Source organism: Mytilus trossulus, chromosome 5 (genome assembly GCF_036588685.1).
Source record: "Mytilus trossulus isolate FHL-02 chromosome 5, PNRI_Mtr1.1.1.hap1, whole genome shotgun sequence".
In the NCBI taxonomy this organism is placed as follows: Eukaryota; Metazoa; Mollusca; class Bivalvia; order Mytilida; family Mytilidae; genus Mytilus; species Mytilus trossulus.
The window spans coordinates 61,205,413-61,231,171 of record NC_086377.1 but is presented as its reverse complement, the minus strand read 5'-3'; the positions used below and the strand labels follow the sequence as shown (position 1 = coordinate 61,231,171).

At 31.8% G+C, this 25,759-nt stretch overlaps 1 protein-coding gene across 1 annotated transcript in view; it reads left to right on the top strand.

Annotated features, from left to right (window-relative positions):
* LOC134719009 (coronin-6-like) overlaps positions 1 to 25,759 on the top strand; it is a 241,453-nt gene that overhangs the window by 76,374 nt on the left and 139,320 nt on the right. The window lies entirely within an intron of this gene.

Below are 25,759 nucleotides of genomic sequence, written 5' to 3'. Positions count from 1 at the left end.
AATAGGAAATCATACTGTGGCCTACATGTATTAATATTCGTCTTCGTGTCAGTTCTAAACTTTAAAAAAATTATGTACACCTTTTACTCTATCAAAGGATCAACTAATAAGATAATTTTATATTCTATTGAATAACATCAATGTAACTCACGAAAGAGTCCGGTGCGGAGAGTATATAATTATATCCTGATTATCTTTTAATAAAATGTATTATTATTCAAAAGACAATTCTTTCTGAATTTTTCATTCGATTCGAGTAAAATTGTTAAAAAATAACAACTTTTCCGCAATAGAAATAACATAACAAATAGAAAACAAACATACCCCCCTCCTCCTTTTCAATAAGCTAAGTGGTACAATAAATTACTTACAATGTGTCTTGTATTTGTCATACACCGTTATCGGATGGTAACAATACATTTGTGTCTTACTTCATGCAGTTACAGTAATATTTTTTATTGTGTATGAGTAATAATTTTTACAAGGTTTATATCTAAATTATTTAGTGAGTTTTATTTCACATTCTAAATGAGCCACAGGGCGTAGTAGAGATGACCAGGATATTGACTAACGAATCTATCTCGACGAACGAACGTATAAGGAGCGGTAATTGTATGTTAACAAACGTACCTAAACCAAAAGGTGTTGTTATGTAAAGATTTATGTGTTTGAATTGTATATTCGGATGCAATCAAGATAATAGAGAGAAAGGCATTATATATACCAATTTTAAATAATTTCATGATTTATCGATAAAAGACGCATAAAAGTGTTATGTAAGTTACGATATGAATGCATAATTTAGATTCTCTCAAACAATATATAAATGTGATGTTGTGGGATCGTTTTTTAATCTGTCTTTTTAATTAATTTAATTAATCACCCTGATCTGGCTTGTATTTGGGGGGTGGGGGGGGGGGGGGGGTGACATAATCCAACGAAGATAGATAAATTTCGGAAAAGAAAACAAGATTTAAAATTAAAATAAATATATCAATATAGTAAAATTTGATATCTATGCTTTCACCATTTTACACCCCCCCCAAAAAAAAAACCACTCGTCAAGTTACGCTTTCGTACGTTCGTTCGTCATTATCCTGGTCATCTCTAATAAAACCTGAACGGATTAGAAAGAAATATCCCACTTAAGTGTTGTCGGTAAAAAAGGATACTAAATTTTACAAATCTTTATAAAATTAATATATTTTTGACGGTATATGAGTCAGATAATGCATATTTTAAGGTTTTTCATTTGATCAATCCTGACACCCCTCGGTGTGTTCTACGACAAGAAAAACCTCAAAATATGCATTATCTATAACTCAAGCAATATTGATTAACTAATAACATAACTCTATATATTTCAGGTTCATGTTTGTGCGTCTTTCCAATTGAAATGCCCTGAACCAGCTCAATGGTCAATCCGCGCAAGAAGTTTGTGTCCTGATCCATCTAAGTATTTCTGTCTGAAGAATGATCTTTTTAACGGATATTCTGAAAACTGCACAGTTTTTGATTTTCTAAATCCAGGTGAATACATTTTTTGTAAATCTGATAAAGTATGTAACATGACAGCGAAATTCAAAAATTAAAAGATCTGGTATTTTTGCCAACGAGATTGCTCTCCATTAGAAGCAAAAGAACGTAGAGGAAACCCATACAGTGTAGCAAGCTAAAGCTCAAAAATGAAAAATGTTACAAATTTCAAACAAGTAAAATAACGACCGGATTTATTTGCAACACAATATATAAAAATAAAAAACCCAAATACAATGTTTATCAAAAGCAAACGAGAAACCCACACAGAAACAAACAACTATCACTGAATTACAATATTCACTTAGAATGATTATAAAGGTATCATGAACTAAGAAGTCAGTACAACTTACTTTTGTTAAATGCCTTATTAAGAATTTATTTGACTTCAATTTTTAGGAGCAAAATGTTGATCTACATGTACATTAATATTGACACTTTTTTTAAAAGGTCCCTTTTGCATTTGGTCATTTAGCTCTTTATATGTTAAGTATTTATACGTCTTTTGGGCTTGAATGTCATTGATGAAGTGATATACATTTTTTTAACCTGCTCCGAAAACAGGGAATTCATAAAGTGTAATTGTTTTCCTTATCTTTTTAAAAATCACATGTAAATTTTTATATAAAATTGATTTGTTTATATTTTGATGCAAATTTATACAATAGAATGATGTTCTAACTCCTGTGTGTTTTTATATAGAATGAATACGATGAATTCATTTTATTAACCACTTACTAAGGACACATAAAAATTATAACATATTTCCCTTCAAGGTCGAAAAAATGTTCTTCGTGGAGGATTAGATGCAGACATTTGTGCGTTTGAGCGCTACCAGCCAATAAAGTTTTATACAAATGCTAGTACCAACTGTATCTTTTTAAAGTCTTCGTGTAATGAGGAGGGACAAGTGATCTTTAATAAAGGAAACCGTATCATTGATGCAACCTGTAGATGTGACTACACAAGAAATTATAATTTCTTGTTTCAACCTCGAAATCAATGTTTTTGCGAACCATCAAAAGAAGATTGTTCATGCTATCTAACGACATGTCCAAGGTCAACTGACAGGCTATCTCCAGGTTAGTCTAAGTACTATTTGGTAGTAACACAAGTAAATACATATTATACTTAATAAGAAGATCTGTTTCTTCGTCGTCCAGATCAAATCAATCTGAACGGTGCTCTACCCTGAAGATAGTATGCAAATTGGAGTTTGATATTGTCCCTTATAAGAATGCATTTTAGGTTTGAAAAGGATCTAACAGACCACCAATTTATTCCCTCATATTTCGAAAGAATGTAAAATTAGCCCGTCTCTGACGCGAAATAGTTGCATTTGATGTCATTGATTCTTAAGCTAATCAACAAACTTGCTGACATAAAACATGATGTGAAATAAGACCACTTTGAGCCAACATGTTATTGTCTATTAGTTTGCAAAACAATTTGAGGACTAATGCGCTCCATATATGTATTCATTCAAACAGATTTAAAAAGACAGCTCATTCCTTCAAGATCTTTGAATAAAAGTAAATATATCACACTAAGAGTAAGTTCGATTTCAGTGCCATTCGCTGTCAGTCAATTACATGCATAAGATGATGCTGAAAAAATTTTGTACCTGGGATCCGTATTTATACATGTAGGAATTCCGTTTTACGCTCATGCGAGAACGCCGCCCACATCATGGCAATTCTTCAATCGAAGCTGTCCACTCCTTTGACACACAAGATACAAATCGTTCATTCAAACTACTTCCATTAAATGTCTAAAAATAAACAGGACTCATCACTTAATAGAATTATGTCCCAGTTGCGAAATGTCTAGTCGCTCAAACTACTACACCATCGGACTCTATGGCGTATTTGAAACGGTCTTATAACGGGTCGAAAATACTTACTCTTAAGGATAATGACATATTGTCGCAGTCGATTTCGGACTACGTGTGATCATGTTCTTCTCAATCCTGGCACAACTGCAGTAGCTTTTTAGGCCAGTTTGTTGGTATCCGTTCCAAAGTTGTGAAATTGTGCTCTGGTTTATATATTCAGTTATTACAAACTCAATGTAGAACATTCCTTCCAGGAGACGTTCGATGACGATATTTCGAATAAGAGTGTCAAACCTTGACATAGCAGCGTTAAAGTTGTGATAAATTCAGTTTGACACAACCGCCGAATGCGACCTACCGAATTAGACTAATTGAAGGTTATATACTCACATGAGGAACATGACAGTCCAACAGGAGCACCTACGAACATCCCCAGTTTTGGATTTGGATCATGTTGCTCAGTCTATGTTGTGTTTGTATATTGTTGTTTGTGTGTTTGTATTTTTCTAATCTACATTATAGCTAATGTGTTGTCATTTATTTACGACTATGAGTTTGAATGGATCCCTTTTGTATCTTTCGCCTCTATTTTACAACTAAAACAAATGTGCCACGAAATTCGGAACAATGGATTTGGAGGGGTGTCAACAATTATATATTATTAACTTTGAATGTGTGTTTTTTTGTTTTGTTGAACCAACTTTCCCTAATATAATTTATGATACATTTCACTGTGGAATCCCAGGTACTAAAACGACATTTTTGTTTAATTTCAAGTTAATATCAATTACATGAATGAGTTAATGATCAGCTTAATCATGCAATACACACAATTTACGAAATTCATATATTAATTAGAATAGTTACATAATGCCATGTTATATACAATAAACAACCTTTCACGTCATTTTCCTTTTTCCTTGGACTTGCTCTTTTCAATGTCGTTTTTGTTCGTTCACTATGATATTTTAATTCCTAAACAGATTACAAGTGCCTTCCAAAACAGAAGAAAGAAACCGTTTCTAAATGTAAAGCAATTAAATATGAAAGGTAAATATGATTTTTTTTTATTATCAAATGACAATTTAAATCTAAAGATATATCGGATAATCGCTAAAATGCATTCGATATCGAGGACCTGTTGGAGACCTTTTTCTGTTGTCTTTTCTATGTTGTGTTGTTGTGTCTTTGACACATTCCCCATTTTCATTCTCAAATTTATTATATGATATTTTTTAAAGTAGCATTAATCTTTTATGATTCCAGTTATATGCAGATAGTTGCGATTCTAACTTGTATAAAAGTTAACTTTGGGCAATCATTTGAATATATCAGCAGACATGCAAGTCAACGTTATCGGCAGGAGATAGGACCAAATATAACAGTATGAAGATGTGGTATGATTGCCAATGAGACAACTGATCAAAAGAGAGCAAAAAGACACAGAGATTAACAACTATAGGTCACCGTACGGCCTTCAACAATGAGCAAAGCCCATACCGCAGTGTCAGCTATAAAAGGCCACAAAGTCTGCCTTTGTTTGACTGTCCCAGACTAGTGCTTATTACATGTATGATTCAGACCAGATCTAGACCTTTAGACAAATCTTCAGTTAACTACTTCTTATGAGACATCTACGTGAGAATAGAACCTTTGAAATGTCTGCGTTTGACAGTTCCGGAGAATGATTCGGCTCCTGTCTCTAGATCTGTAGAAATGTTTGTGTCTGACGGCCGTCAAGCGTAGTTCATATCACGCATGACCTTCGATTGTATAAACAATAGTAGAATATTTCGAGTCCAGTACAGCAAAATAATAAGCTACTATTGACCGATATATAAAATAATACTTCCTCCTGTATATTTCTATAAATATCATTGGTTGTAAGCGACTTCATGGAGACAGTATTTATTTGTATGGGGTAGGTATGCGTTGTTTATTGAAATACACGCTAATAAGTTGTGTAAAGTTTCTCTAAAAAAATACACGATATATTTAAGATTGCATCACTTTGATAAGTCACCAGTTGAAATGTACCATGCTCAGAAAGTCCATAAAATAATTTCGTTACATAACTTGATAATAACATAAACGATATGTATGGGGACGAAAAGATATATGGAATATTTATAATTATTGCTCATCCTCAATTTTTAGATTTTTCAAATCAAATTTGTTTTGGTATTAACGATGTTCAGTCACGAGAAACGGAAATGGCTTTTTCAGAGGTTACGAAAGTAATAGAAGGAATTGATATATTTCAGGGTGAAAATAACTAGGAACAAAAATACCAAGGAGTATATTTTAAGAAATGAATACAACTTAAGTGGAGGTATGCCTATATTGTATAATATGAAGATAAAACTGTATAGTTTCCGTGAAGAAATATAGAGACGCGTCTAGAATTTTGAAATCATTATATATTAGTTGACTGAAACAACAAACATTTAACTTTATTGCCTTTTATTTTCTCATCTAAGCTTTCTACTACGTATGTATGAAAGCCTTAAAAAAATATGTTTTTTTCAACAATTTTTTTTAATAAATCAGGGTTGAAGGCTTTTTTTGTTACATCAGTAACGCACAAATTAAAGCAGTTGACGTTCGTAATCAAACCAAAGTTAAAAGAGTATCAATTTCAATCCACATTACGAATTATCCTGATTAATCTATTTTAATCAAACTTTGTGATTGCAATCATATCACAAACTATTGGTTTGAAATTGAAGAATATATTCCTTATATCATACACATGAAACATGTTTTATTTTAGAGGATGGCACACAAGCCCTATAAGTAACAAATGCTTGATATAACCTCGGCAAATGAACATGACTCTTTTGGTATTTAGGTAAAAGACATACTGTGTTGATAGAATAAATATGTGTTTCATTTTTAAGTAAGATCGAGCTATTAACTAACAGTGACCAAAAGATAATTCCAGACGGCAGATGTGTATTACCAATGTTATTTAAACTGATCGGGCGGAGCTCACGTTTTAATTTGCATAAGGACAGTCTATTTGAAGATGTGTGTGACAAGGATGATTACCGTTATAATCATTAGTGATTTCTAATCACCTATCAGTGTTATCAAAGTAATTTACAAATGAATAACTGGACATTTCATTAATGAGTTTATCCTAAAACACCTATTCATAGATGGACTGGTTTGTTATGAGCGAACTGGTGAAACTCCGCCCAGTCAAGTGAAATAAATTGAGTAATACAACCAAATTAAAAGATGTTATGGATTGCACATTATATGTTTTATCATATAATATGAATATGGTTAACAACTGTCAGTATACTAATTTATTGACTTTTCTATATCATCGCTTAGCTTGTATAAGTATAATGAACCTTCAATAAAAAAAAATCATAGCGTCTTTTTAACCTGCAAACTACAATGAGGGAAGGGGTGACTTTTTTGCGCAGAGGAATGAAAGTTCATAATACGAAAATCGGAATCATTAAAGATCATTAAAAAGATAATATCGATGCTGGAGAAGTTTCATGTGATTAATTATAAAATTGAAATTATTAGAACATACATGTTACAAGGAATAAATATATGTTTACTTTTCTTTCAGTGCAAAAAAAGATTATATTATCATGTCTTATAACCGGTAAGAACTATGGAAAACATTTGAAAAGAAAGCTTTTGTACTCGATTTAGAGGTCGTGTTTGCTGAATGGTTTTATTTTGCTGAGTTGTGACAATTTGTTATTACCTGCACATAAATAATGTACCATTGATATCAACTATTGGTGTTTTATATTGTTGGTGTTTAAAACATGTGACCTATAGGATACGCCAATTTTGTTAGGTCTCTGCCTTCAATAGCAATGACTATTTTAACTACATAATTGTATATAATCACGTCATATACACTGTTTTGAATTTTGATAATTCTTATATGATTTGCATATCGATAAATACTTGAATTAGATTGGTCAATAAGAATTTTTCTCTAAGTCTACACGTCGGTAACCCATGTTTCCGAAACTACTTTCGTAATCTATTCATGCGCGATACACCAGCTCGCAAGGATCACGGGATTTTCGACAAATAGAGATTAAAAAACAAATGCATAACAGTTGTGTCTATTTTAGTTCATATATGACAAAAAAGAAATAAATTAAATACACTAAAGATACGAAATGTATAAATCTAAAATTCAAATAAAATTCCGCGAACTTGCATGAATGATTTGGAGAATTACGTCATGGCATAATACGACGTCATACGAAAAGAAACTTTCATTGGAAAGATTATTTCGTTACTTGTACGCTTCAAATTCGAATATTATATCTCATTAATTTGAAGTTTCGGAGGTAGCTGCTATTTTATTTAAATTGTTGCATTTTTCGAACATTTATGGATTTTTAGAAAGTCAATATGACAACCAACTCGTTAGTTATGACATGTCAATTGTGCATTTGATGGTTATTATAGTAGCATTTACAAAACAAATGTTCTTAAAAATCGCTATTATTTGGCTTATAATTAAAAGGATTAAACACATTTTTTCTAGAGGTTAAAAATCAATCGTTAATGTGCTCTGACACACTATTGTAACTTATGTAAAACTTCTTGATTAGAAAGTGGATGATTCAATTGCAATACAAACAATTGTATTCTTAAAATATCACCATCACCCGAAACTGCATTCAAATTATTTTAAGATGGTTCTTTTTCTCCCAGATTGGTGAGTATGTGTAGTGGTATCTTTTACATCAGAAATAACTATTTTGATTTGACATAAACCAGAGAAGATAGTTCAGTAAAGACCATGTTTTGTCCCGATTATTAAGTTCAACGTTGCAAGATAGCAAGATAAAAACTTTTTAAGTTAATGACAAGACATGTGAAAAATAACTATTTTAGTCAAAAGTTTCATGCTAAAGCCTTGATTTTTATATTCAAAATAGTCAAACAATACAGAAGATTGTGATATCTGACAGAATTGTGAATTTTTTTAACACAATTCACACCTAGGAAACATAGAGCACAGACGTCGACGAACTAAGTATTCGTGACAGATATTTTAAAAGTTACAAGCATTACGTGAAAAGGTTTTTTTTGTCAACACATGCATTCTGTAGTTCCCTTTTCAAAAAATCAATAGAAATTTACTTTCTTTTATTGAATTTCAAGGGAACACTATGAGTTCATAAATAGAACGCAAATACGTAATTATTCAACAAAAAGTTACATTTGCTATCTAGTCATTGTATCAGTAATGATCCAGTGTGAAATTTGTCTGACAATTTCGAAAATCAAAGCTAGAAAAAAGAGGTCTTTTCGGGTCTTATTTTTAAGGGTTTACCCATCTGAATGACAAATAATGTATGGGTGATTAACACATGGCCATGATTTTGTTTTAGAACATTCACTTGTTTTTCTTTAATAATACAAATGTTACAGGACTCCTTGTATAAGTTTTCAACAACAAGTCGACATTAAAGTATAAGAAACACAATCTTTTTTCAAATTAACTTTTTAATTTGATGATGAAAAACAAAAACAAAATCTTTGACACAACATCATACAATGTAATCATTATATAATAAACTCAATATATATATACCAGGATGTAAATTTTGTATTTGCACCAGACGTCTCCTAAAGACTCATTAGTGACGCTCGAATTAAAAAAAGTTTAAAAGGCCAAATAAAGTATGAATTTGAAGAGCATTGAGGACCAAAAATTCTTAAATGTTTTGACAAACACAGCAAAGTTAATCTCTACCTGAAGTAGAAATCTTAAGTATTTCAGAAGATAATCTCATGTAATCGGCTAAATATAAATGATGGTATATAAGTGTATCATAATTGACTACATGACATAAGAAAGGAAATATAAAATTGTTAGCGCAATCGACCACATTCCTGGTATTTATTGTACAATATAAATGGATTCTTTTTCAGGTTTGCTTTTAATCTTTCTAATATTAGTTAACCTTGATGGATGGTTGGACAGGAACTTTTGGAAAGGTAAAACTTTTTTTACTTCACAGAGAACGCTTTATATTTGGATGAAATATGAAGGTTATGGCGTTAGATAAAACTGAGCAGGAAAAGTAACAACCGGCCACCAAAAGCTTGTTTTTTTGTCGAGCCTTTATGATCGAATGGTCTAGCGCGTCGGCCAATAGTGCAAGGCGATTTGGTGCCACGATATCTCAGGAGATGAGTTCAATGAATCGGCCAGGGAAGAACAAATATTTGCTTCCGCAGAAGTAACATTATTGAGCTGATGTTAAGACGAATTATATATATATAAAGTTTCAACTAAAATTGCCATGTGTAATAACTGAAATGTAAAAAAAAAAGGATTGAATTTTCCCTTCAACACACATTGTTTGTGAAATTTCTTGATTACGAAAATCTAATTATTTTCACCGGGCGTGTATTGTCGATCAATGTTATTCTTCTTCAGAATCATCTGCAGGCAGTTGTTTAATTTCAAATGACAACCAAATACCCATTTGAAGCATTTTGGAATGTAACGGTTCTTTGTCTTTTTTCTTCTCGCATGATTCCGTGGCGTGGCGAGGACGAGAACAGTAACTGTTGACTACGCTCCAAATTTTGTAATAATTTTGAAATTAATTTCTATAGCCAATTCAAATCTTTTTTTCCTAGATCTTAAAAGAAAAAAGTTGGACCACTTATTTGTTATTTCTTTGTACTTGTTTTGGCTTTCAAACTTTTTTTTTATCTGAGCGTCACTAGTTAGTCTTTTGTGGACGAAACGCACATCTGGTGTATCAAATTTTAAACCTGGTACCTTTTGTTAGCTATTATTCGTGTGTTTCTCTGTTCTATATTTTCTACCATTTATTTGTATTGTAGTCCTGTCATGTAATGTTGTCTTTTTAATGTTATATTTAACATTGCCATTAAAGCAGGAGATTTGGCAAGCCACAAAACCAGGTCTACCATTATTTTCTTAAAATGTCCTGTACCAAGTCAGGAAAATGGCCATTGTTATATTATAGTTCGTTTCTGTGTATGATACATTTTAAAGTTGTATTTTTGTTTTGCCGTAGTTCTCAAATGCGTTTCCCCCAGTTTTAGTTTGAAACCCGGATTTGTTTGGTTTTTTTCTCAATCGATTTACGAAATTTGAACAGCGGTATACTTCTGTTTCCTTTATTTACCAGAGTATTGACATTGTTAATACTTTTTTTTTCTCGTAATTTGCCAGTAACGAATAATCATTAGGACATTCAATTTTAGTAATGCGTTTTCACAACATTATTTCAATGAATTCCTTAGTTATTATATATCTTACACATTAAAAGGAACAATTTTGAAAGCAAATATATATAAAGGTTTATGACATAGAATAGTGATTTTGTTTTGCTTTGAAGAAATGTTCGTTTTTATTAAAATTAATTTTGTCTAGAATCCCAATCTAATTACAATTAAATCTCTCACTCTATCATTTCAGATTGCCTAGCATATTTCATATAATTCTGAATTGTTCAAATTTATATGAAATTAAATAAAATGAAAATATGATATTTGAAAGTTATATTTGATACAGAATAAAAAGGAATTATTTGAATATGCTGTGCTTTTTTTTCCATTTAATGGAACTATTTTAGTTTTTCAGAAAAATGAAATTGTCAAAATGCGAGTTTAAATTATTGCGATTTTAACCCTGACGCAATTTTCGCAATAATCAAAACATCGCAATAATTTCTGAATTTACAGTATAGAAATGTATTTCAATTGTTTAACTTATACACTGACCGGTCAGTTCTTTAATTTAATGGAAATATGACCAGGGGTTACTCTTGAGTAATAATTTATTTCAGCTGAAAATGTCTTCTAACTGTTGTGCGAAATTCATTATACATTGTACGCAATGTGACTATCTTTCTTTAGTTAGTCTTTGTCTATTCGTTCTAAACATGAATACTTTTCAAGTTTAAAGATTCGATTATATTATAAGGTGGTGTGAATTTGGCCTCCGAAACCTAAAGTGAATACAAACTGCATTTGCAAATAAACCGTTCAGAAGTTAATTCATGTACTCATGCGAAACATCATATACAATATAAACTTTTCAAGTCTGTGCCAAGCGTTTTCCTGCAGAGTTGGCAATTTGCATGCAATTATTAAATATATGTAAAACGAAAACATGCAGAAGTATACAATATTATGTAGGCTATCATTCAAAATTGCAAGCATTTAAAGCCTAATCTTTATTTTCGGTCCAAAATCGTTGGAGATAAATGTTTGATAACGTATTGACAAATATTTGTTTCTCCCAAATTTCAGTTTACTTCATATATAAGCCACCAAGTAAGTTAGAGCTAATTGAGGGACAAACTATTATTCTGAAATACGGATTGTCAGACAGCAGTTTTGCAGTTTCATTTTGGAAGGACAATAAATATATAGTAGAGACAGATAGTATTAAAAAAAGCATAGTTGGTCGCTTTAAATCATTAGAGTTCACCAATGTTGCTCCAAGTGATGCAGGAACCTACTATTTAAAGGTGGTAGACATGAAAAGTAACCTGACAGAATTGATTGTTCACCGTATGTAATATATATGTTTTAAAAATAACTTTATGTTGAAATAACGTAATAATAGGATTCCAAATATATATCTCGATTCTCATTAAATATTTGATTTCTGAGCTTATAACAAGCTTTCGATACGGTTGCATATAACTGCTTAAATCCACCTCTTTTGGTTAATATGTGACGTAGTCAAAAGTTATACAGAACAGTAAGGAATGTCAGAGGCTCACAGAGGTCAAATAATGACGTACATCAGTCAATAATTCATTTTCAATACAAAATCACGCAACTAACACTTTAGATACTTAAATTTAATGTTAAAATGTTATTATAAATTATTATATACACGATAAAATTATTGTCACAGCAAATTACAAAATCCTTCACGTATGCCGAACATATCAGGTTGGGTTTTTCAATAAATGTGATGTAAAAAAACAAATCCACACACACATACAAACACAAAAATATGAAATCTAAATATCCTTATTTGCGCATCTTATAAAAGTGTTTGCATATCATATAATGACTATTGCACATAATATAAAGTTAAATGCACGTCATATAATGAACATGGTCATAACAAGACAGTTTTGGCGTTCCATATAAAAGATATATAAGCCCCTTTGTTCGTACTTACTAAAGCATTTCTCAACACTCTGTTGGCATTACCACCACGGTCCGGAAGAGACATCAAATCAAAACCGATGACTTACTGAATACACTACTTACTTCATTTGTATACATATATTATACACTTTTGTACCTTTATCGCATTGGTTGGTACTGATTTCATTACTTATTTGCTTTACATTTATTCCAAATAATTTTTAAAAAAAAGGACAGATAAATTACGCAGATCAATAAGTAAGAAAATGACTGAAGATACCTAATATATACCGACAGTTGATTATTCTTCCAGAAACCACTCTAAATTGTAAAAGGCCACTGAACTATTTTTTTCTTACAATATAAACTAATGTACATAATCATTATTCCTGCTGTTCCAAGATGTGATATGCAACAACAACAAATCCGAATATTTGATACATAAATATATATAAGCGAAGTATGGAAACTAGATACTCAAATCAAGATATTACTCGACGTTATCATTTATAAATGATTTCTTCCTCGGTTCCGGAGACATTTACATTTATTATAATATATAATGGTATATTTAAATATTGTAAACGACTATCTGTATTTCAACAGCTATGTTTTTATCAAAGATCAATCCACAGATTTGTATCGAAGGTACCAAACTTCAATTGACATGCTCAGTGTACGCAGATAACGTTGAAGTCAAATGGTACAAAGAGAAACTAGAAATACGTAACAGCAATCGTTTTTTGATAACCAGCAGAAAAAATCAGCGTACGTTAATAATTGAAAAAACAACCATGATGGACTCTGGAACATATATTGTTAAAGCTGGAAACGTGCAATTGGAAATTAAACTAACAGTGAAAGGTATTTTTTTTAAATTACTATAAAGAAAACCAGTATTTTGAGTTTCGAGAACTACGTTTTTCTTTTGCTACAACTGACCTTAATTTTGCATATTTCAATTTTCCAAATTATTTTTTGCAATCCCAGAGAGAAATTTACGGTATGTTTAAATGTTTTTTTTAGCAACACCTGTTACCGATTGGCACAGTAATGTTCACTTGCATTGGACCCCGCCTTCTAACAGAAATTCTCAAATCTGGAAATAGTATGTCTTTGTTAAAGAGTCGCTGCTTGAGTATTCTTCTTAGGAATTATCATTCCACTTAGAAAATTACTTTTGGCTGTGTACTATATATATCGTGCTTATATCACGTCAGTTATTGCAAATATTTTCATATAGCTTGAATCGAAGTCTTACTGCCATTTTTTTCTCTTTCTTTTAAAAGATCTTTTCAGACGACCTTTGAAAGACTTAACAGTTATGGAAGGTTTAGATACATTATTTAATTGTGAAACAGAGGAAGAAAACTGTGATGTTCAGTGGTTTATTAACGACAAAGAGATAATTCACTCAACTGAGAGAATAGAAGTACACCAATCGCAAACGCGTATTCATACATTAACCATTCGGCAGACGGATCTTAACGACATTGGAAAATATAGCATACGAGTTAAAGGCCATGACAGTATTGTTGCGTTAGACGTAAAAGGTAATAAACTTCCTCAATTAACGAATATTATAAATGCAATATAAAAAGATATATAAGAAGATGTGGTATGAGTGCCAATGACACATCTCTCCATACAAGTCACAATTTGCTAATTCTTAAATCTATTTTCATTTGTATGAAATACCGGGGATGGCAGGTATAAGGCAACGAAAAGGTAACATAATCAAAACAAAACACATATATGTTTTGTAACGTTGTAAATTAACAGAATGTATATATATTTTATAACAGAAAGTGGTAGGTTAAACATTTTTCGACTAAATTTGAGACAAAGTATGTATATATCTATATATAATAATGTAAGCATTGTATAACCAAATATAAGCCGATGGAAAAGTATGTCGTAAAGTTGTCACATATTTAGGCAGATACCATGAAATAAAATTAAAGTTATGATGTGGTGGAATGGCAAGTAACTTTGTCACCCTTTACGACACACGAATTTAGCAGATCGAAAGGTTTTACCATCCTACCAGCCTCAATAAATCATGTACGGTGTTTCAATCTTACACAAAGCCGACTAGGAACGGCATTACTCGACTAAAAAAGCTATAAATTTTGAGAATGTTCAACGATATATACATCTACATGTAACCATACGGCCTTTGGCAATGCAAGTATATATTTCATGTCAATTACTGTAAGATATAAAAGGATTCTTAACCAATAAAATGATAATTAATTTTAAGTAAAAGTTTATACAGTTTACGCGCGTGTACTTTTCTGGATATATATTTTTCAATTTTAACTTCAAAGCCAATTATGTGTAAATGCTTGAAAATTTAGGAGGTGCACGCCATTAATGAACAGAAAAGCCGTTTTCACCTAGGGATATCTTTGACTGAAAGATTTTTTACCTTCTTTTCTCAAACGATTTCCACAGAAACTGGGAATTTAAAAGGAATTAATCAACTCAAATCAGTAGTGAAGCACTGTATCTAAGCAGATGATTCTATCAGCTTATCGTTAGAGGTATCGAACAAGTAAAACAAAATTAAAAATATCTTCTTGGTTGGTGCACCAGAAGCGTCCTTCTTGATATACCCTCATCTCGTCAGGAACGCTGAACACTTCTGTGGTGACATGAATTATCACTAATGGTCATAATTATGAATTATATGTTAACAAACTTTTAATTTTTTAAATACTAAGGCTCTTCTGTCTTAGGAATAGATTACCTTAGCTGTATTTTGCAAACGTTTCTTGAAGTTTTGGTCCTCACTGCTCTTCAACTTCGTACTTTATTTGGCTTTTTCATTTTTTTTTTATACAAGCGTCACTGATGAGTCTATTAAAGACGAAATACGCGTTCGGGCAAATAGAAAAATCCTGGTATCTTTGATGAGTTTAATTTCAAACCATATTATATATACAAGCTAGGGTAAATAATCACGCTTCGCTCGGAATTTTCCTTTACTGTGGTTTAATTATGGACTTTCCGAATTGATTTTCCATCTAAGTTCAGTATTTTTGTGATTTTACTTTTTATTGAGGCTGCACCGCATCTGTATTTTTTTGGCATTATTTTGTAATTTTGAGTATTTTGATTGATTATATTCTTTGGTTTTTACTCGGACATTTCTAACTGAATTTATATTTACCTGATATATATTAACTTGATAAAATAGAACGTTGCTATTTACATTTTCAATATCAATAATTTTATTGACAGAAATGCCAGACGCAATAAAACAGATATATGCCCATGATAGAGAACAGTTTCTTAAGGCAGCAAAGTCTGGTAAAACCATACGGCATAACATTAGAGTTATAATAGTAGGTAAAAATTCAGCTGAAAAGACATGTTTATTCAGACGAATAATGAAAAAACAAATAGAGGATGTCCATAGTACAGATGGGATCGATATTGAGAGAAGGAAATGCCAGATTGACATAAGGACTTGTTTATACAAACAAACCGAGTCCTTATTCTGTTGTGTCATGTTGTAATTCTTTTCTATGGTCTAATTATTATTTTTTGCAGTGTAAAATTGTATATTAATTGAGTCTCGTAAAGTGAAATATAGTTTTTGTACTTTTAGTATGATGTTGTATTATTTTGTTTAGTTGTTAGAGTGGTTTGCAAATTTTTCTGTTTGTAATAATGAGCAAGTTCTGACAACCCACACTTACTTAAGAATTGAATGCTTCTTTTTGTAACTTTATTGGGGTGTAAAAGGCGTTGACCGAAGTACATTTTGTTTGAAGCGCGGAAGCGCTTCATTCTAAAAATGTGCGCACGGTCAATGCTTTTACAACCCTATGAAGTTACGAAAAGAAGCATTCAATACTGATAATTACATTTTAAAGCTATGATCATGAAAACACGAATTTTATAATTGTTTTATTTAATTCACCTGTGCACTTTATTGTGGGACCACGTGTTATCATAAATGAAAAGTTTTATTGAGTAATGCAATTGCTTAAGGAATAACATGCGATGTGCAGATAGCCAATCAGAATAAAGTATTATAATGAAACATAAAGCTTATGTAATTATTTAAAGTAAAACTCTCATAAGAGAGTAAATCTCAATTTAAGTCCAGATCTCATCCCGTAATTGAGTAAATACCAGATCCGAATAAACAAAACCAAATGTAACATAAGGGATATCTGTGTGTAAACCAAAAACATAGTCTTAGAAAAATCATACAGTCTTAAAGCAGAAAGAGATACAAGAATTAATAATAATTCCATTATAGAAAACAATGAATCAATCTGGTTTTGGTCTTAGGGAAACACTCAGCATACAATCCACTTTTGAGTTCCTGCCTGAGCAAGTCAGCTTGCAACCTCCAGTGTGAGGAAGAAACTGTCTGCCCGACAATACGCTAGCCGGGGAATGTGAAGCGAGGGTTCTCCACTTAGGTGATGAGACTAGGCGATTCATCTGCAGCCGGGGTATGCAAGGTCGGCATGGGGATAGCCCATGTGCTAGTAGAACTATCAAACTGGCGCTGGAATAAATTTGACAATTTTTTCCCCCTTCAATAAAGTTATTAGAAAAGAAAATAATTAAAAACAAAAGATAACAATGGAAAAATCTATGCACATAAATGATAATGTTAATTTTTTACATGTTTAATAATCAAACATGAGAATACTATCATGACTATAAAAATGATATTCAGATTATTCAATGATGAGAATGCTATAAAAAGAATATTCAGTATCAATTTCTGAAATGTGAAGCTGCACCAGATGGTTAATAATGGATTTGAACATCATAAGAAATGCATTCAGTATGGTAATTGAGTGCGAGGTAGAAACTGCCTGTATAACAATCTGCAAGTTAAGAAAAGTGGAGCGATGGTTCTCCATGATGATGTGAGACTTGGCATCTCACTTGTAACTGTTTGTGTGCAAGGTATGCATGGGGATATCCCATGTGCTAGTAAATGAGCATACAGGCATGATAACTATAAATTAAGTATTAAAACATGATTAATTTTCCTAACCAAAGAGGTAGGGCCAATTTGTCGGGAATTTTTTTTCAGAGAAGGGCCAATTTCAAAAATTGCCGACAGAATAAAATTTACTATTAAAACAAAAAATAAAAATGCTTTTTGATCAATATATCGATTTACATATATTAGGGATTTACATATATTAGGATATGTGTGATCAATAGTTAATTTAACCCTCAAATAGGATGAAAGTCCAATATGCGGTATTTCGGGTGTTTTTAGGTGGGAAAAACAGGGAATCCCCCAGAAGGATATTTCAAACCAAAAAAAAGTTTTTCATGACTGTTGTAATCCATACTACTTTTTCCCTCAAAAATGAAAAACAGAGAACAAATCGATTACACTAAAAATCGCGATTGTAGGTAAAACATCAAGAAGCTGTTGTATCTGTATCACAACGAAGGGAAGATTTGTTAAAATGCCAGAAAAGGCAATATAACATGTGTTAGTAACACAGGGTGATCTATGACCAACTGATGTAAGATGTTCTCCGGTTAAAATATATACATGTATTATCTTATCTTATCTTATAGACGATAAAACCTTAAAAGACGAGGACAAATACAGGTTTATATATATTCAAAATGAGAGAAACACGATTTGAATTTATTCGATATTATTTGGCTCCTTGACAAGTTACAATGTACGTGGTATGGTACCTGGCATAAAGGATGTTAATAATAAAATAAAATCAATATTAAAAAAAAACAATCGTCCTGGCCTTGTTTTTATAGGAATACCTGTTCAAGGAATGAAAATAGATGATGTGACGTGTTTTCATTTATTATAATTAGCAACTGTCGGACTATTTAAAACATGATTTACCTATCTTATCGAATGAAACAAAATCCCGACAAATTGGCTCTACCTCTTTGTAAAGAAAATGCCACTATGTTCAGTTGAGGCAATATAAAAAAATTCTTTTCAGGCTTAACGCTCTCATCATTGAATACATGTTTAACATGCAGTATATATTCAATAATTCTGTCAAAGTGTTTGTCAAAAATTATAGCTATAAAGTACTGTTAAATTCTGAGTTACACAGGTAAAATAGCTACGGACGTTTCACGGACGTGGTAGAAAACGTCCGTAAAACATCCGTAAAACGGATGTATTACGGATGAAACGGTTACGTCCGTAGAACGTCTGTAAATATACATCCGTAAAACGTACGTGTAAAAACTGACGTAAAACAGATTGTCCGTTTCACGGACGTATCTTAAACAAACGTATTACGGACGTTTCTGCAATATCCGTATTACGGCCGTTTCATATTCAAAGATGTAAAAGTACCATGCATGATATATGCACGACTGCTAATACACGTATAAAGTAAAGTTCTTAACTTGCTTTCAACATTCTGCATGCCAGACATACATATGTATAGTAAATCTCTGCTTCAAGGCTATAACTTTAAATAAATATTAGCATAATATGAGTACATACATGTATGAAGTGATTTTTTATTATTAAAATAATTAACTTTTGTTCCTTAAGAACATCCATTGGCAACTACCCTATATTTTAAGCCTAGAAATAGTGTACTGAAATTTTTTTTTTATTATAAATAAGCACTGAATTTCTCTCCCATCAGCCCAAAGAGCATGAAGGGTCAATGATAAGAATTAATGTAAAATAAAAAAAAAATCCATACCTATCCTATTTTTTCAAAGAGGTAATAGGAAACACATATATTATTTTATTTGATTTAATTGAAAAAAAAACAAATCTAAAAAAATCTGTCCATCTTAAATTTTTTTAAAGGTTGTTTTAATATTACAATTGATATAAAAAAAGAAGATGTGGTATGATTGCCAATGAGACAACTGTCCACAAGAGACCAAAATGACACAGACATCAACAACTATAAGTCACCATACGGCCTTCAACAATGTGCACAGCCAATACGCCAAGTCAGCTTTAAAAATCCCAGATAAAACAATGTAAAACAATTCAAACGAGAAAACAAGTGGCCTCATTTTAAATAAACAAATTAACGAAAAACAAATATGTAACACAAAAACGAACCACAAACACTGAATTACAGGCTCCTGAGTTGAATTATAAATACAAAGAGTGCTTGGTGTCTTTCCAACAACCAACTAATAATGGATGCATGGTTAAATAATTGCCATGGATGCAGTTAAAGAATATAAAACATCTAGCATATAACCTTATTTGTAATGCTTAAGCAAAAATGACTGTATGTATATATATATATGATATATATTGTACAAGGCTGAATATTAAAATTACCTCAAACCAGGTTTCTTCACATGAGACCAATGGCAATGGATCTGACTGTTGAACTTGTCTAATATAGTAATATATATGATTGTTGATGATTCTGATTATCTGTCCAAGTACAAAACTATGCTAACAAGAAATTGCACATGAGCATATAGAAAGTACCTGAAAAGTTTCAGATTGTTTAATGTCTGAAGTAGTTCTACTGTTCCATGAGGATCATAAGATGCAGGGGGAAGGAAACACTCTTATCGTGTTTTAATCACAACAACCAATTGCAATAGTCACATGGTGTTACTTCGTCCCTAAATCCGCCCTTAGAATATGTTAAAGTAGTCTCAGAATTAATGTATGTAGAATAATACCGCTGAAATTAACCTTTATCATACATTTATCCTCCTTTGGTGTGGAATAAAAACAAATTACCTGCTTCTATTTTATTTGTGATTCAAGCAAGCATTTTTGAAACCAGTACTATGGGAAGAAAGGGGTTACTATTTAAAGTATTTTTGGGCAAGATAGAAAATTACAGTAAAGGGCCTTTTGATGTAGGTCTATTGTTAACGATGAGATTGGAAAGGGGGTACCAATTAAATTGATTTATAACCAAAAATCCAATCAAACGAGATATTAAAGACGGAGAATAAAAGATAAAAACAGCAATATTTAAACTTACCATTAAACATAAACTGACTGTTCAAGAAATTTTTATAAAGGGGATTGGGGGCACTGACTGTTAAAACAACTGGGCTCTCGGTCATAAAACTTTACTCAGTACTCCGAGTACAAAATAAGTGCTCGAAACACAAAATCCAGTATTTAGATTGGTTGATTCTTGAGTCTGAGTACACAAATCGTGCTCGAAAGTTTTCTGACAGCAAGGCCAGGCCTCACTAGTCATGCATTGCCAGCGGCGAATCCTGAAATTTTCATAAGTGGGGCCCTGCACTGACTGCCTAACTGAGGGGTCTGTTCCGGTCATGCTTCAGTGAATCTGATTTCCTATGTAATCAACTTAATGTCCTGGCCCCTAAAAATTCACCTCTGCATGCTTAACTTATAAGTGATAGTCCATATACATGCACTATCAATCAAATATTTCCAACAAAATGGGGAGGGGCAGGCCTGAGGGTGCCCTTAATTAGCCTCTGAATGTGTGCAACATGAACATACAAAATAAAAGAGTAACTCAAGTACTGATAGTAAATAGTGAACAGTTCGGAACTTCCCGGGGTTGCTCAAAATTTGGCAACCTACGTCTCAATTGAAAATTTAGTAAGTACAATTTTGATTTGATTCGACATATTGACAAACATGATAACACAAGGGACACACTGACGACATCAAAAGTTTGATGTAGGATAAAAAAAAAAATCAAATAGTTTGGGAGGGTGGTGGATGGGTAAACATTGCTGCAAGTTTTGATTATCCCACATCAAATTTACATGTATATTCAATATTTTTTTCCAAAATTAAGCGAAGAAGGGAGAGAGGCAGTGAAAAAACTAGGTAAACTCAATTAAGTTTTGTTTATTCAACATTGAACTTTTGATGTCGTCCATAAGATCTGGTGAGCTTTCCGTTGAATATAGGAGGAGAATTATAAAACAAAATATATTGTTTAACTTTTGAACAATTGATGATCAAGTTCAAAATTTAGCAATTTCAAGGATCTATTAGGGTGATAATGTAGCACTGGCTATTCAAATATTTGTTGTAAAACCTTAATTGTATATAGAGTAAATCAAGGAGACAGAAGAAAAAAAAAACTTCGATGTTTCCTAAAAATCATGATTACAAAAGAAGGTCTGTCCGATTGGTAAACTTTAAATTGCACTTAAATGAATGATAAGTGAACATGTAGCCTCAAAAGTTTGATTTATTAGCCTAAAAGTAAAAAAAAATGCAGGAGTTAGAGGTATAAAGGACCGTGGCCCAAAGAGATCTTGTAATGAAAACAAAAAGTTACTTTAGTGGTGTTCATCATATAAAAATCATTTGTATTCAATATTCAACTGTTTGTATGCAGATTCTAAGATGAATATAATAATAATTTATTGGAGAATTTATCAGTACTCTACACTATATTCTTTCATGATACGGCATGCTTTGGTTTTATTTTTGACAAAATCGCTCTATAGATTTCGCTTTAATATATACTTAATTTCTCTCAAACTACTAAGCTGATTAAAACAAAAACTTGTTAATTTAGTGATCAAAGTGAGTGAAATACATGTTTGTCATGTATAATGACTGAAATATTTGGATTATGAAGCCCCTACATCACCAAATTATTGTCATGTCTTACTTAAATCATTACTGTAATATGAATAGCATGTGCTAAAAATATATTTCGATTTGACTGTTGCAAGTTCTTCTTGACATGTTGTCTCCTGAAGTGTGTGAAATACTTATTTCCATGTGTAAAAAATATTGATCGTAAATGATCATAAATATATGTATGAACGCTTGGCAAGTGGAATACGAAAACCCGGAAATATCACCGTTGCCGTTTTTTACACTATGACGCAACTCATCCATCAGGCATATTGGACGCTCGTCTGCTGCTGAATTCATGTTTTACAGTTGAAAAGAATGGAAAGAAATATAGTAGTCCGATAGATAATATGAGGACCTCTTGTTTTTCAAAACTGTTGGGTCAAAAAGTTATTGTAAACAGATATATTGAAATGGATTGCTTGTCGATTAACTGGAAGAAAGCGGTAAACGAAACGCACACAAACAAGAAAGTTGTGTTTCTTTTTGATGTAATACATACCCACTATTTTGTACTTGGAAAGCACAACGAAAGGTAAATATTATCATGCACATATTTAAGAAGATGCTAGTGGTGTACTATTCACGAAAAAAAAACATTTTACTTTATAAATTTCATCGCATGCAAACCCGAAAATCAGTCAAAGTCAGCTGACATAGCTGCGGAAACGTAGCTCTTCTTCTTTAATAGGCCATGGAAAAACAATTGGTGATTTCGTCTAACCTGACCCACTGCCAAAAGGGCTCCTTTTTTTAGCAACCCTTTCTAATTCTATATATGTTCCCACACTTGTTGGTTAAGCTATCATGCAAGTTATAAACACCTTCAGATATTGGCTCATTGAACTTTTTATATTATTTATATTTACAAGAGCAACACACACACACACATGTTGGTGTATGAATACACAATGTAGGAGTGGGCGTGTCGCCATAAAAATTGACAACATTGAAAATAAAACTTATACTTTTAACCAATCAGAAGACAGTGAATACTTCAAATTTATTTATCGGAAAATTGGTTTTACGTTGGCATGGTCGTTGTTGTCCAAAGACATTTGGTTTTCACACTCTAACTTAATTAAAATTAAATAGAAATCTTTGAAATATAAACACAAGGTTCATGACCATAAAAGGAAGGTTGGGATTGTTTTTGGGTGTTTTGGTCTCAACAGTTTAGGAATTAGGGGCCAAAAAGGCCCAAATAAGCATTTTCTTATGTTTTCGCACAGTAACTAAAGTACAAGTAAACAGATATCTATGAAATTTTAACATACGGTCTATGACCACAAAAGAAGGTTGGGATGGATTTTGGGAGCTTTAGTCCCAACAGTTTAGGAACTAGGGGTAAAAAAACCAGGTCCCAAATAAGCATTTCCTTGGTGTTTGCACAATATAAACTTTAGTATAAGTTAATAGAAATCTATGAAATTTAAAAAAAAGGTTTATGACCACAAAAGGAAGATTTGGATTGATTTTGAGAGTTTTGTTCCCAATTAATTAGGGGCCAAAAGGGTCCAAAATTAAACTTTGTTTGATTTCATTAAAAAATGAATTATTAGGGTTCTTTGATATACCAAATCTAACCGTGTATACAGATTCTTAATTTTTGGTCCTATTGCAAAATGTATTGAAAGGGTCCAAAATTAAACTTTAGCAAAAATTGGTTCAAATCAGGGTCCAAAATTATTATATTCAGTATTGTGCAATAGCAAGAAATCTTTAATTGCACAGTATTGTGCAATGGCAAGAAATTTTCAATTGCACAGTAGTGCGCAATATCAAGAAATCTCCAATTGCACAGTATTGCGCAATAAGAAATATCTATGTACACTAAATTGAAAAATAGCAAGAAATTTTCAATTGCACAGTATTGCGCAATAGCAAGAAATATTCAATTGCACAGTATTGTCATGTTTTCAAATTGGTCTACATTAAGGTCCAAAGTGTAAAAAATTAAACTTTGTTTGATTTCAACAAAAATTGGGGTTCTTCAATATTCTTAATCTATTAAAAGCGTCAAAAGAAAAAAATAATAGTCTTTCAAGACGTCACACTTATTTGGACACCTATATACATGTACTACCCAGAAATTAGAAAACACTGATACAAAAATAAAAATACAAATTTAATATATATCCATGAATGATATCTATTGATTTAAAATAATGTGTTATTTCTTAAACCATGATTGAAGATTCATATTTATTATTAAATTATTATGTAATTTATGTATTTATTTACTGTATCATAATCCAATGTAATCTATTTGGACTTTTTTTTAGCTGACTCGAAATCATGCTGTTTGGACCCCCTCTTGTACAATGTACATAGGAAGTGGACTCCTTGAGAAGGTGAAAGGTCTGCTTTACATGTACGTAATGTTTATATAAAAATACAAAAATGTGGTGATAGTGAATGAGAAAATAGAAGAATTTTTAAAAGTGTAAATTCACTTTTTTAGCTCACCTGGCCCTTAAGTGAGCTTATGCCATCACTTGGCATCCGTCGTCGTCTATCGTCGTTGTAAACTATTTCAAGAATCTTCTCCTCTAAAACTACTAGGCCAAATACTTCAAAACTTTAACTGAATGTTCAACAAACATGGTCGCCATTGCTAAAAGTTTTAGAGCATCTAGTATAAATTTTATATTTCATTTCCTTGTATGTCAAGAAACATAGCTCCTTTGGCTAAAATAGAACATAGGAGAAATGATTTTTTTTTACTTTTGAAGAAAATATGATGATTCAAAGAACATATTTAAATAAATTGAAAAGCCAAAATAATCATTAATGAGAGATTTAACCAAAAAAATTAAGGTGAGCGATTCAGGCTCTTGAGAGCCTCTTGTTCCACTCCTAATAAATCTGTCATATTGTAATGATAATAATATTTTAATTAAGTAACTATTTTCAAAATAAAATATTGTTTAACGAGAAAAGAAAACTCTCCACCAGATATCAGTTGACATTAAAGTTAACTGTTAACAACAATGGGTCACTTTACATCCTGCAACAATGAACCAATACTGCATATTCAGGTTTTAAAGACCCTATTTGAGAATCACAAATTTGTTAATCAATTCAAACAATTGATACAAACTAAAAGACTGATCATGATTTATACAATGCAAAATATAAAAAATGCAGAACAAAAAAAACAAAATATGATAAACAGCAACGAAAGACAAATGGAACCACTGAATTACACTAAAAGGCTTCTGACCATGGGACAGACCCATTCAAAAGGTTGTGGTGGGGCTAGACTAGTAGTTTGTGGTGTCAAACCCACATCCTTTAATTGGGGGCGGGTCAATTTTTCTCATTTCAGATTTCATAAATAAAAAGATAATTCCTTCAAACATTTTTTTAAGAGGATTATAATATTCAACAGCAAAGTGAATTGCTCAAAGGCAAATTTTTTATTAAGTTCATTAGACCACATTCATTCTGTTTCAGAAACCTACATTGTATGCTGTGTCGTCAACTATTTAGTTACAATCCAAATTTAGAGCTGAATCCAGCTTGAATGGTGTGTCCATACTTGCCCTAGCCATTCAGGGTTCAACCTCTGCGGTTGTATAAAGCTTACCCTGCGGAGCATCTGGTTGGCTTATATAAATACATGTATCACTGAAACAATTGCATTCAGAGCAAATCTGACCTGA